The 15071-nt window shown below is 46.4% G+C and overlaps 1 protein-coding gene and 1 long non-coding RNA gene across 3 annotated transcripts in view; one reads left to right on the plus strand and one right to left on the minus strand.

Annotated features, from left to right (window-relative positions):
- The window catches only part of LOC146860263 (uncharacterized), a 200205-nt gene that overhangs the window by 52627 nt on the left and 132507 nt on the right, over positions 1-15071 (plus strand). The gene's annotated exons all lie outside the window — the stretch shown is intronic.
- Positions 2806-15071, minus strand: part of LOC146860264 (uncharacterized) — a 39882-nt gene continuing 27616 nt past the window's right edge. The window contains exons 3-4 of the long non-coding RNA XR_014978810.1: positions 6010-6200; positions 2806-5606 (exon numbers count right to left, since the gene is read on the minus strand). This is a non-coding gene — a long non-coding RNA (uncharacterized LOC146860264). The remainder of the gene's footprint in view (positions 5607-6009; positions 6201-15071) is intronic.

Raw genomic sequence — 15071 nt, forward strand, 5'->3', positions numbered from 1 at the left:
TCGGAGGGTGGGGGAGGTGGCTGATTCTTTCAGCAATATTCAGAGTGGAGCTGCAGGGGCTCTAAGAAGGGGTGAAAAACAACAAAGCCTCATTAACACGTAAATGGTCTTCTAAAGACATGTGAAGTGCTCGGTGCGGCTGTGTGTGTGCCCGGGAAGCTGTCTCAGCTGCGAGGGCCAAGGTGCATGTTTGGGTGGGCCAGGCTCATGTTTGAGTGGGCCTGGCCTACCCAGCCCACCCGCTAGAATCGGGCCTGCATCTTCCAGCCTTGCCATCCATAAAGGAGCCTTGTGCACCCTAGCCATTCACAATGTCCTTCAGTCCTGTATATTTCCAACACTAAAGCTTCTATGCAGTAGCCCAAGTACACCACTGCCATTTATAATGTAGTCCTACAACACAGACACCACTTGGGCACACATGTTTTATGCAAGCCCTTTACACTGGTCACTACGTCTAAACACCCATGCCTAAAACTTTACGCTGCACATTAGCAACACTCCAAGAGTCCATGTCTTATGCCAACACTGTCACCACACAAAGAGGTGCAGTCAGTCATGTAAAGCTAAAAAAGATTTCTAGAAGATAAAAAAAAGTATTTCCTATTTAGGACGAAAGTCCTCACCCACCCTAGGGTGGCATGCTTCATCGTCGGGCCCCTCCTCACACCAAGAAAAGAAATTCAATGGTGTGGGCTTCAACTTCCTCCTTAGTCCAAAAGGAGGCAACAGAAGGAGCTCTTTGAGGTGATTTTGTTGGGTCAAGTGGTGTCCCTTTGAGAGAGAGGTGTGGGTGGTGTGTGAGTGAGTGCAGAGTGCTTGCGAAAAATACTATTAAATCTGCCTTATGTTTGTCCAATAGCTTTATTAGAAGTCCCCAAATGGCAGACTAAAATGCAGATGGAAGCGAAGCCTTTAACCCAATTAAAACCAGGTCGGCATGCTTCCGCCCATCTCTGGACTCTAGCAGGGGATTCCAGGTACTCATCAGGACAAGTAAATGGGTAGTCACTCTGTCAGTTAAAAGTGCAAAAAAATGAAACGAGAAGGTTATACATTTATAAAATCCGTCAATGTGTCTGAAGGAAATGGCCCGATTAGGGTCACCCGGGTCACTCGCTACCACCACTCAGCCTTCTGAACAAATGAAGAGTAGGTCAGACAGTAGAGAATGCAAACCAAGTTATTTATTAGTATAGCGCTGCAGCGGAGCCCAGTCTGACTAGCCTCTTGAGATGGCTGCCGAGGGACTGACTCCCCCCAACATGACATAAGATATTATACATTTCCAAATCTTCTGAGAACACGCCCAAACTGGAAAATTCCAGTCCAGGTACTAGCAAACAAAGGGGCACAGAAGGATGAGTGACAGACTGGGACCGGGTACATGTTAGCTTCACTCTAAGGCCACCTCACTCATGTTCTCCATTAGAGTGAAGGTGGGAACGGGTCCATCTAACTGTTAAGGTATGCAACAATAGAGAATACATTCATTAGTGTAGCTGAAATCGGCCTTGGAGAAACACAAGCAAAGGTGAATGGAGACGGTTTTCTGCTGAGGCAAGCAGCATGAGGCAGGAGCCTAGCTTCGATCATGAAACAGAATGGTGGTTACTAATAAAATGGCGCCATGAATGCTAACCTAAAACAGAATAAAACATGAGCAAGGGGACGACAACATTTTCAATTCTAACATGTCCCACAATCAATTCACGTAGGTCCACTGGTATCGGCACCTAAAAAGATAGTCATAGACAGTTATTATATAGAACAGCACTAATCAGTAGGTCATAATTAAAAAATAGAGTGATACATGCACTTCTTGAATCACCCCAAAACCACGCTGTAAAGTGTAGTAGCTCACCGGCTATTAAGCCGAGTGCTAGGCTTCAACTCAAGCCTTGATTTTGACAAATATAAACAGGACTAAAGGGTACAAGGACAGAGACACAGGTTAAGAGGACGACACCCACAATCTACAAATCATTAAAAGAAGGTGCCAAATCCAACTATTCATAAATCGAGCACCCCTCATGGTGGGAATGGGCAGGGTTATCACTCCGCAATTAGCCAGTCTTCAAACACTCACCTTAACAGTCAGTAGGCCTCCAGTCCGACTCGTCTTAGATAAAGTATTAACCAAGATAAAAAACGCTCTACATTGAACCAGATGTCCAGAAGTCCCTTAAAATTCAGCAAAAATGCTCAAGTCAAGCTTTGAGACATGAGAGCCAAAATCAATGTATGAGTCTAAAAACAAGGACGCTTAGCATAGAAATTGTAGCTCCTCAGCTCACCTCTTTCACCACCGCTGTCCGAGTTCATCCTAGCGAGGAGGCAGTGTGAATGCCAATCCTTCCTTTAAGTATAGGGCGACCCATAGCAACCATGGCCCGCGCATCTAGAAGGCATGATGAGCTTTGGTCATAGGAATTGTTGTCTGACACAGAAACCATCGTAATATGCAAAACCACCAAGCCTAAGAGGCAGGCTACTCTAAGAAGGAGAGACATATCTAATGAAAAACTAAATCTGAGGTAAAATCTATTATAATACAAGTAGCCTCAAACTAAAAAATAATCAGTAATCATTAACAAATGGGGACACATGGCATAGTATAACATGTCGACATTAGTAACCACAGGTATTGTTTTTTTATTGGGTATATCTTTATTGGTTTTTCTTTCAAACAGTAACAAAACAAAATTGATGTTGCGCAGTGTCCCATAGAGCCATCTGCAAGGGGTTCATTTTACATATAATACATACAAGCATGATATATAGTTTGGTTAGATACGCCTAGAACACTCCAATCGTACTTCTCCCTTGTCCCAAACATTCAGTGTACAACTTGTGTCTCCTTTTTAGAGCGTTTCGTAATCCCTAAATGGATGTTGCATGAATAATTGTTCTACTCCCTGTCGTGGTGCATCTAGTTTGTGTCACCCATCATGTCTAGTCGGTAGTATTTCCTCCAACTGTCCCATATCTTGTGGAATTTTCTCGGACAGACTCTGGCCTTGTAAGTGATCCTTTCTGCTGGTATATATATATATATATATATATATATATATATATATTACCTACTGGTGGTCGCCATTAGGAAGTTATAGTTAGGACCAAGTTTCCACAGGAAGAGCATTTTCTGTTTTGCTTATCACTTTGGCGTCGTTTGATGAATCTTCATGAAATATTCCAAACTAATTCTTTGTTCATATCAGCTCCTATGTGGGAAGTTTGGGGGTGATTCGTCAAGGGGGGCCGTGAAAAAAGGGGGTTCCCAAAACGTGTTTTCTCCATTTTAATTTCCATAGGAAACTTTAGACAAGGCTACAGGTCGAACGGGTGAACGGAATTGCCCCAAATTTGGCAGGGAGAAGGGTCTTGGTCTAGAAAGCACGTTTTTGTTTATTTGGTGTAAATCCGTTCAGTAGTTTTGGAGAAATATTGAAATTTACAGATATTGATATTTGGGAATTCTGCCATCTGATTGGCTGAGGCGTTACGAGCACGAGCCTGCTACTTATTGGTTGTGAGCGTTGCAAGCGGTTGCAACTAGGAAGTGTTGGTCGCCATTTTGTGATCCCTTGAAGCGAGTAAGGGGGAAAAGGGCGAAAAGAGTAGGAAACAGGAGGATAGGAGCACTGTAACCTCTGTGGGGGAGTGCGAAGCAAAGTAGTCCCACCTGCCGGTCTGAAAGTGTGGTGTTGCTCAGAGTGACATGGTGCTGAGATGAGATGCTGCTACAGTCGGGTATGAAACCTAGAACCTAAACCGGGAGTTCATTGCTGTAAAGTGATGTGCTCTGGTGTTTGTAGGATACCTGTGGAAGTAGTGTTAGTAGGCGTTTATTCCATACAGGGAGTGGGAAGCGAACTACTGAGCTCTACCGTGCGTTTATACCATACCACAAGTGGGAAGCGAAGTGCTACGCCTACCGGTGTGAAGACTCGGGGAACAAACCGAGCTGATTGTTGTAAAGTGATGGGCTGTGGGCGCTGTAGCATACTGGCCGCTGTAGTATAACTGTAAGTAGTGTTAGTATGCGTTTATACTATACAGGGAATGGGCAGCGGACTACTCACCCCTACTGGTCTGAAGACTCAGGGATTAAACCGTGAGCTCATTGCTGTAAAGTGATGTGCTCTGTTTACTATTTCCATGTAAGTCATAGTACAATGTTAGTATGTAACGATACTATAATGTAAGTATGTAATGTTAGAATGTAGGGCTGCCATGAGGGGAATCTTGGGGAGTTTGTACACGGTGCTGGAGAAGACGGATGCCTTGATGTCTGGTCCTGTTGGTGGCTGTTTAAGCTGCCTTCTTTTCCTGCAATAAATCTACTTATCGGATCCACTGCTGTCTTCCTGTTCACTACATAAATTTGGCGACGAGCGAGAGAAGGTGAAAATAAGGCAGCACTCACCAAGATTTTGTGCTTGCTTGCGTTGTGCTGAAGACCCGTTTTCTCGGTGGATCTGTTTCTACTCATCCCAGGGTCATGTGCTGAAGACCGGTTTGCTTGATAAATCTGTTTCTACTCATCCCAGGGTCGTCGGCTGATCGAACTATGTGATCCTACCTCTGGTAGGATTTATATTTTTTGATTTTGGGCTTCCTCTGCCTCTTCACTACACTGTGGTTGCTGTACCACATGTGTACAAGTAGTGTTAGTATGCGTTTATACTAATTCTGTAGTTATGCATTAAACAAAGCATCATGGTCCCATGGAGCGCCACCTCCCAGGCGCAGGTCATACAATGTCCCGGGGTGTGCAAGCGCGGGACATTTATGTTTGCTATTACAGGGCGGGAGCATTGCTTGCACCCTGTGATAGTAAATTCTTGTTTGCCTCGTTGAAGCGAGAGGAGGAAAACCTCGTATTGTTTCAATAAAGCGGAACCAGATGGTAAAAATGGAGAAAAAAAAATGAAGCGGCGTCTCACCCTTTCATTTAAATGAGCCCACTGGTGGATAATGTTCTGGGCCAATCCTATTATTATATTGCGGGGTCTCTGCAGCACTGGGGATCTTAATCACACATGTAAATTAGGCGCGGAGGGCACAGAGCCGTTTCGCAGACTAGGGGATCAGCACCTCCCCGGGTATTGTTTACGAATTGTTCGGGGGGCTTCGAGGCCAACTCAAGACCGGGGATCGGCATCCTCAGGGGCTTTATTTAAATATGCAGGGTGGGCCTCGCCAGTCCTTGAAGCCTCGGTGGCCCTAGGCAGTGCCTTATTGGTTCTGAAATCACACGGGCAGTACTCATGGTGTTATAAAGTGATACACTCATAGAACTCTTGCCGTTGTACAATTATCCAGGCTTGATTTATGTAATAGTCTGTTGGTTTATATTTGGTAGGTGCACCGGAAAATTAAACAAAATTTCCCTTATAACCTAATTATCAACTGCCGATTTTCACAATAAACTACAGACAAGTGTTGTCAGAAAAAGAAGACCCATACACTCAGTTATTTATTGGTAAAAAAAAAAAAACTTTTATGAACACAATACAAATAAATGGAAATGTAACTTTATTTGAACAACAGTAAAACATAAAAGAAGTGGGTGGGACTCTTCCGGAAGCAGCGTACAAAACCTGCAAGACAAAAAAGAAACATAAGTATGTGTGCCATGTCTAAGAGAAAAAGAAAGGTAGTGAGAATGAACGGAGTAAAGTGAGAATGGGACAGAGAGCGAGTGGGTGGGAGGGAGAGTGAAAAGAACAGAGGGAGGATGAGACAGAGAGCCAGCCTACTGCACCCAGCCCTCACTGTTCACCTCCTGTCACCCGTGTGTCTGGAATGCTGGAGTCCGCGAGAAAGAGTGCGGTCCAGCAAGTCCTTAAAATTAAACAGAGATGTGAAGGAGGCCAGAGATTACATTATTATCTATGACAACATCGCTTGCCTGCACCTGTGCCCCCAGGCTGCTGCACACCGGCCCCTTTCTCCGCACTGTGCTCAATTGCAGCTCCTGCGCACCGAGTCTTCACTGCTCACCTGCCACAACCGGTGTGTCCAAGGACGTGCCGGTGCGAGCTCCAACTCCGGGGTGACGCTATCAGGGTGGCCCAGCAGGTCTCCGGTTGCGGACCGTGTCTTGATACTGTGGTGGAAGGCGTCAGAATGCCCAGGGCATCATCATGGGGTGAGCACCCGCTCCGCCCATTTTGGCTCCACTAACCCAGTGTCTGAAAAGGGAGAAAAAATATAATGTTGGAAACGTCTTGAGGTAAATGAAGGTTTCTTTCAACGTTAATAGAGAACACCAGTTGAGTGCATCCTTCCTTCTTGAAGTATGATCTTCGAACTGTTAGTGGTAATCGTGGTTCAAAGAGGAGTTGGAGTGTACGAGAATACACAAGGTTAAATGATAATATGTTATGCCAACGTTCACATAAAAAGGAACAGAGCGCATGCTAGAAGCATAATGTGCGTGTGTAATGCAGTGGCGCAAGCCTGTGTGCATGTACACTTAGTAATCAGCTCACTACAGTGCCCCAAAAGCCAACGCCACGTGTCTGAAGGGCAACACTGCGCGCTGGCTCAGACCTACAGTACGGTCCAGCAGGTCCTTAAAATGAGACATAGATGTGACTGAATGAGGTCAGAGATCACATTGGTACGCAGGGTAACATTGGTTTTTCGCAACTTTGCACACAGGCTAATGCACCCACCCTCCCACAGCACTGCGCTCAACACGTGTCTGTAGGGCAGCGCTGCCCGCTGGCTCAGGCCTACAGTACGGTCCAGCAGGTCCTTAAAATGAGACAGACATGTGACTGAATGAGGTCAGAGAACACATTATTAAGCAGGGCAATATCGCTTGTTTGTACCTGCGCACCCAGGCTGATGCACCCCACCCCTCACGCAAAATCGCGCTCAATTGCAGCTCCTGAGCACCCAGGCCCCACTGCTCACCTGCTTTCATTGTTGTGTGTCCAAACACGACGGGCAGCAGTGTTCACAATTCAGGTGTAGTGTTGATTGCGACGATGGTGTACGCCTTATGGATCCCTTTTTTATTGCGCATTGTCATATGCGAGCTGGATGCGGCCATATCACCTGAGGCAGTGTAGAAGAACTGGGACATGTGGCGTTGTTATCCTATTTATACGTAGGCAAAGTGGGCTGGGCTTGCGTACGCCAGGCGAGCGTAGGGGTGTGAATAATAGTTCCGCGGACCTGGGCGCTGTTCAGTTCCTGCCTGGCCAGGAAGTGTACTTATGTGTGTTTCTGTTGCAGTTTTGACGTCGCAGAATGAGCAATTTACATTAATGTAGCATGTACCAGGAGGGCGGCAACTATCGCTAATGCGATGCTGTTCGAAAACATTGAACGGCCAACATCACATGTCGTTGTCAAGGTTGTGGAAATGCGCAGACACTCATGCCAATGGTTTGCGGTAATATTGAAAGTGTTGCTATCGCGAAGCGCACACATTTGAATGTGCTCGGATGGAGGGAGGCTCAGCAGTGAGGCTACATCATAAATAGTGATAACATTCATTATAGTCAAGCAATGCATACCAAACGTGAATCTGAAAGTCTCACATATGACACACTACTATACTGGTAAAGCCTGACAACAGAGAATACAGCAATACAAATGTACACATTACTGTTTACTGTTTGTCACATGTGATCAAGGATGTGCACTCTGCCCGTGGCTGATGATACCCCTGCGGGCCAGCAATACCCAGGCCGAAAGGCAGCACAATAATGTGCACACACACACACACACGAGGGGCATCGTGTAACACACATTTGATTTTTGATGTAACGTTTGAGATGCATGGCCATCACACGTGGAAGGCTAATGTACAGACCATGAATATTGATCAAGATGACCGTTGCATGATGTGGGTAGTAGAAGATATGTGTACACAGCAAAAACACTTTTCAAAAAAGCTCTCTAAGCAGAAGGGGTGTGTCTCATCAAACGCTGTAGAGAGAATGACTAAAATGGGTGGGGTCCTCCAACTGTTAGAATGGGAAATGTTATGAACTAATTAAATGCTTTTTTTTAAGGTCACATGGCAATTGCGCATCGAGGGCGCAAGGAGGCCGCAACCGACAAGATTTTGAGAAAATATATTTATCATAATATACGTTTATTATAGTTAGAAATATATAAATGTTTAAAATATTTTAGATGATCGCTTGCTCTCATATACAGTTTAAAGTTATTTAGATATAGTTTTGAGATATAAAAAAAAATGAGGGAATGGCGTACCTGGCGCGACACCATACGTCTATGATGTAACACAGGGCCTGGCAGCGTGCACTCGTCGCATATGCAACGCGCAGCGGGCGCGACCCCATTCGTTCATGACGTAACGCGTGGCTTGGTACTGCGTACCCGTCAGATACCTATGTAGCAGCTGGCGCGAACTCATGCGTATATGATGTTACGTGGTGCCACAAATCCCTCGGATATGAAATGCGCATCCTTTACTAGTTTAGCAATATGGCGGATAGGATTCGCGTGGTGATGGAGCTTGGTACACTACCGGTATGGGAGTGCAGTTTTCTAAAAAAAAAAAAAGATATACATATTTTTGGGGGAAGATATAAAACATTACTTAATTTTTAAAGTTAAAAAAAAGAAATATAACAGAGTTCCAAAATATTACAAAACAATTAGAAAAAATATAGGTTTTATAAACATTAAAATATGAAATTAACATTTAAAAAACCTTTGAAATTCACTGGTTTTACAGATGTTATTTTTAGGAATTAGCATTTAAAAAACCTTTGAAATTCACTAAAAAAACCATAAGTTTCAGGGACGTTATAGTTAGTTGGACATTTGACTCATATAAAACCAGAGAAATTCACCTGTTATAGTTAGTTGAGCTAACTATAACTCGCGCGCCCGCAATGCACTGCTAATGATGTCACATATTACATCACTCATGACATGGTCAGTGACATCACTGATGACATCACTGATGACATTTCAAATGACATCACTGATGACATCACTGATGACATCATCCACGTGATAATCTGATGCATATACTGATGCCCTAATATAAACTTTGATACACCCATTCTAAAATGCAGACTACAATTTTTGAAACTATACACACAACAATGCCATATACTACATACCACTCACTGTTTCCTAGGTCTACACACACATCCAGTCACTTATACATGTAGTTACTCATCAGTACAGTAGTATAATATGCCCTCATACAACTATACATGCAGTCACACTCCGCCGCTCATCCATAGAGTTACTCACACACCTAGTCAGTAATGCAAAGAATCAATCACATATCCATTTACTTATGTATACAGTTATACACACCAAGTCAGTTATTTATAGACACACCATATCACTTATTTATAGAGATACTAACACATATTTACTGTCTTATACAATTACTGATACAAGCAGACACTCATTTATACATGAACTCTTCAAATAACTTACTCTTATGTATAGTCATTTATATACTCCAACACTCACATATAGTGCCTTAAAACATATGTAGTTAGTCACACATATACCACTGAGACATTCATTCACTCACCAACACACCCGTATACACAATAACTCATTCATACAGCCCTTCCCAGATGCGCTTTTGAATCCATACAACCAGTGAATCACCCACTCAGACATCTATGCACAGAGTCATACACCCCCACACCCACCCATACAGACACTCAGGGACACATACAGATACTCAGACAACAAATCAATAACCCATATAAATACTCATGTAGCTATTCAGCAACCCATGCAGTTGCTTACTCACCAACTGAGAGACTAATACAGATTTTCACACAGTGTAGTCACCGACCCATGCATTCAGTAAGACATGTTCAATCACTCACTTATACAGTCAGTCACGCACCTACTAAATAATCCCTATGGGCACTTGTAAATGCATTTATTCTTCAATACACCTTGGCATAGATATATATGAAAAATATTTAAACTTTACAGAAACACACATTCACTGGATGATGTCATCAGTGATATAATCAGTGATGTCATTTGAGATGTCGGTACAAAAGGGGGTGGTGATGGACGGAGCATCAGAACCAATCAAACACTCACACCCAGTCAACAGATCTGGGTTTAATCCATCACCGTTCTTTAGCCCACTCTGCCATTCCAGTTCAGACATGGCCATATGCCAGAAACCGGTCCTAGGAAGTTTGTTTCCGGTCCAGGGAAGGCATGGCTTGGCAGTTCGGGCTGGACTGTTCCCATGAGGCACAGGGTCAGACTGATTTGCATATGGCCATGTCTGAACTGGGGTGGCAGAGTGGGCTAAAGAACGGTGAAGGATTAAACCCAGATCTGTTGACTGGGTGTGAGTGTTTGATTGGTTCTGATGCTCCGTCCATCACCACCCCCTTTTGTACCGCTTTGTTCTCCATAAGTTGGCAGGGTATGCTCAAACGTGAGTCCCTTCCTCACTTTGCCGCTGGATTCAAGCAAGCCTGGCTGAAGACGGCTGAAATGCCAGAAACCGGACCTAGGAAGCTTGTTTCTGGTCCAGGGAAGGCATGGCTTGGCAGTTCGGGCTGGACTGTTCCCATGAGGCACAGGGTCAGACTGATTTGCATATGGCCATGTCTGAACTGGGGTGGCTCATTCTCCTGCCGGCACTGCTGCCACTCCTTTACCCACCACCAGACCCATACAGCTACCACCAACACACAGGACGCCAACGCATCCAAACTCCTGAACTGCATCCTCCTCAATGTATGCTCCCTGCACAGACATGCAGTAGAAGTTTGGGACCTCCTCAACACCCTCTCACCCAGCGGTACCTTCCTCACAGAGACCTGGACCAATGCCAGCACCGCTGCCGAAATCGCAGCCGCCATCCCCGATGGGTTCAAGATCCTGAGGAAAGATCATCCCAACCGCCCCGGAGGAGGCCTCGCCATCGTCCACAAAAGCTCCCTCCGACTGACAACCTCCACCTCGAACGATGCCTCACCCTCCATGGAACACATCCATTTCCAGATCCAGCCCAACCCCAGAACGACACTCCGAGGGACTCTTGCCTAGAGACCACCCAGACCCTGCTCCTCGTTCACTAACACCATCGCAGACTACATCGCGCCCCACGCCCTCATCTCCACGGACTGCATACTGCTCGGAGAACTGAATTTCCACCTTGACAACCTCAGCGACCCCAACTCTACCGCCATCCTAGAGAACCTTGCCTACATTGGACTGAAGCAGCTCATCTCCACCCCCACCAAGAAGGCGGGACACACTCTCCACTCCATCTTCGCTGGAGGAAATAACATTCACTTAAGTCACACCACTGGACGGACCACCACTGTGCCCACTTCTCGTTCTCGAAACCACCACACACAAGCCTACGCCACACCTCCCACACAGAAACTGGAGCAAGATCACCAAAGAGCACCTCAACTCTGTCCTCAGCCACACTCCTCCCCCTACCATGACAGACACCAACACTGCAGCCAACGACCTCTACAAATGGATCGCCGACTACGCAAACATACTTGCCCCCCTCCAGAACTCTGACAGGCGACACAACATGAAAGCCACCTGGTTCACCAAGGACCTCCGAGAATCCAAGCGTTTGTGCCGACGACTGGAAAAAGCATGGAGAAACAGCAAAACCCTGGAAGCAAGCCCCCCTACAGGGCCGCCACCACGACACACCACTTACTCATCAGATCTATGAAGAGAAACTTAATTCAGGGCAGAATCCTCTCCTAAGCCCACAACTTCAAGGAACTCTTTGCATAGTCCAAGAATTTACCAGACCCCACAGTGAAACCACTGACGTCCCTCTCTCCCAGGACCACTACAACAGCTCCTTCTTTTATCATAAGATCAGGACTCTCTATGACAACTTTGATGACAGAGACCAAGGCATGGACCCAACACCATCCAAACACCTACGCCACCCAGCTGACCCTAATCACCTGGACCCCTGTCACCACTGAAGACACCGCAAAGACCATGAAGAGCATCCACTCCAGAGCACCCACTGACACCTGCCCGCCGCACATCTTCCACAGGGCCACCTCCGCCATCGCACCAGAACTACGACGGACAATCAACTGCGCCTTTGAAACAGGCACATTCCCCGACAACTGGAAACATGCAGTAGTCAAACCCCTCCTCAAGAAGCCCTCCTCAGATCCAACGGATCTCAAGAATTACAGTCCGATTTCTCTCCTCCCCTTCGCCGCCAAGGTCATCGAGAAAACCATCAACACCCAGCAAACGTACTTCATAGAAACCAACAACATCCTCGACTTATCTCAATCCGTATTCTGCAGCAACCACAGCCCTGAGACCGCCCTCCTAGCCGCAACAGATGCCAACTGCTCCCTCCTCGATCAAGGCCAAACTGCAGTCCTCATTCTACTAGACCTCTCAACAGCCTTCAACAGTGTCTTCCACCGCACTCTAGCCACCAGACTCCACGACGCCGGCATACAGGGAACTGTCTTAGACTGGATCCTCTCTTTCCTCTCCGGCAGAACTCAAAGAATAAGACTCCCGCTCTTCGTCTCCGAACCCACAGAGATCAGATGCAGAGTACCGAAATGATCCTCCCTCAGTCCCAAGCTCTTCAACATCTACCTGGCTCCCTTAGCAACCATCGTCAGGAAACATGAACTCAGCATAGTATCCTACACTGTCGACACCCAGCTCATCCTCTCTCTCAACAAGGAACCAGGCATCACCATGCACAGTTGCCAGGAAGGAATGAAGGACGTCGCATCCTGGATGAGATCCACCCCCTCAGCACGGGAGGACACCTCATAGCTCCCCGCCATCAGAAACCTTCCCACCCTACGGACCAGACTCACCACCTCAGCATCATACTCGACTCCTCTCTCACCATGAACCGACAGATCAACGCTGTGTCCTTCACATGCTTCAACACCCTTCGCATACCTTGACTCCAGGAAGAAAGTCACCCACGCACTCATCACCAGCAGGCTGGACTACGGAAATGCTCTCCACGCCGCAATCAACAAATCAATCCTTTGCAAACTCCAGACCATCCAGAACGCCGCAGCCAGACTCATCCTCAGCATCCCTCGACACGACCACATCACCCAGCACCTCCACGAAATCCACTGGCTCCCTATCAAAAAAAGAGTTACCTTCAAGCTGCACACACACGTCTGCAAAGCCCTCCAGAACACTGGACCCCAATGCCTCACCAAAAGAATCTCCCTCAATGCCCCCAAGAGAAACCTCTGCGCTGCCTACCTAGCCCTTGCCAAAATTCTCCGCATTTATAGAACCAGAACAGGGGGCAGATCTTTCTCCTACATCACGGCCAAGACCTGGAACAAATTCTCCCTCAGCATCAGATGAAACCCTACACTGAAATCCATCAGAAAAGACCTCAAGACCTGGCTCTTCGTATGACCTCGGAGCGGCCGACCCGCCCTTGCCCCCCAGCACCTTGAGACCTTTACTGGTGAGTAGTGCGCTCTATAAATCCCTGATTGATTGATTGAGTGATTGATTGACTGTTTTATATGCCTGCCACAGTGTGACCCCTGATTCTACTGTGCCTATATTTTCTGTAAAGAAAACTTCCGTATCTGCCCTAATGCCACCTAGTATGTTCCCCATTTGCAGGTCCCAGGCATTGAGCCTCCATTGTGGGTGTACATCTCAGTTTCTACTTCCTATTTGTATGCGTAGTGGGGAATGGTCGGACAATCCCCTGGCGAGATACTCTGCCTTACTAATCTCACCCAAATCCCCCCTCGGGATAAAGACAAAGTCTTAATCTGGAGTAGACCTTATACGCCCCTGAGCTGTACGACTATTGTTTGGACTGTAGGTTGAATTGTCTCCATACGTCAGTCAGGCCTATCGTGTCTGTGAAGCGTGCCAACGGGGTAATTGCGGTCGACTGGTTTTGTTCTCCCATATGGTCCGTAGGTGTGTGTATGACATCATTAAAGTCGCCTCCTATCACATGAAGTGAGGTCAAGGATTCCAGAAGGATCTCTGTCACCATGGTCAATGTACGTGCTTGTATCTTAGGCGGGGCATACACACAGAGGGTCAATTTACATCTACCCCATAACCCTGTCACTCCCCCATATGTGCCTTGTAGATCCGTCCATTTACATGATAGCTGGAAGGGGGGATGCTTTTTTGATCAGTATCGCCACTCCCCTAGATTCAGATGTGCAGCCCGCATGTGCCAATATCACAGATGCTCCTCTGCTGAGGAATACACATCTCGTACCCTGCAGATGCATCTCTTGGAGTAGTACTATGTCTGGGTGCATTCGTTTAATGTATCTTGCGACCAGTCCTCATTTATTCCTATCCCCAAGGCCATTCACAGTCCATGTTAATACGGTAAGAGGGTGATTGTCTATGGGTGCTGCCATATTCCTGAGTCTGTTCCTTTGGGTAATGGAGCCGTATGTAGTATTACTCCCTGACTTCGCAGTTTTCTTTGTGGTGGCCATTCAGTGAGGTCCATCCGACGAAACTAAACCTTAAACATAACTGTCCCATTTCCTTCCCAATAAACCCACCACACCACCTCCCGCATCCTCCTTATCACACTCATCTCCATTCTCCTGGACCAGTTTGTGTGTACGAAGAGAAGGAAAGGTCTGTCGCCCACCCCCTAGTTTAAACTTACACTATGAGTTCAAAACTCCCACAGCATTGGATTTAGTGTATGAAAAAAAGAGTGAAAGAGTGTCTCAGGCCCTCTCGGAGCCTGTCACCTTCGTGTTGACTCTGGTAGTAGGTCCCAGTATAACTGCAGGAGATGTTTGGGGGGTGACTTGCATGTCCATCTGTCCTGTGGCCGGATCTTGCGGCAGTTCCTTGAGTCCTTCAGACTGAGTTGGGTGCGTCTTCTTGTGTTGGATGTCTTTCTGTCTTTCTGTCTTGTTCCAGGGCTGCTATTTCGATTGCTAGCGGGTGCTGGGCCTCATCTCCCGATGATAGTTTCCTACTTTCTGAATATGTTGAAGATTCCCTCTGGCTTTCTCCATTCATAGCTTTAAGAGTCTTCTTGCCTGCAGAATCCCTTGGGACCATTG

Source organism: Triturus cristatus, chromosome 3_1, assembly GCF_964204655.1.
Source record: "Triturus cristatus chromosome 3_1, aTriCri1.1, whole genome shotgun sequence".
In the NCBI taxonomy this organism is placed as follows: domain Eukaryota; kingdom Metazoa; phylum Chordata; class Amphibia; order Caudata; family Salamandridae; genus Triturus; species Triturus cristatus.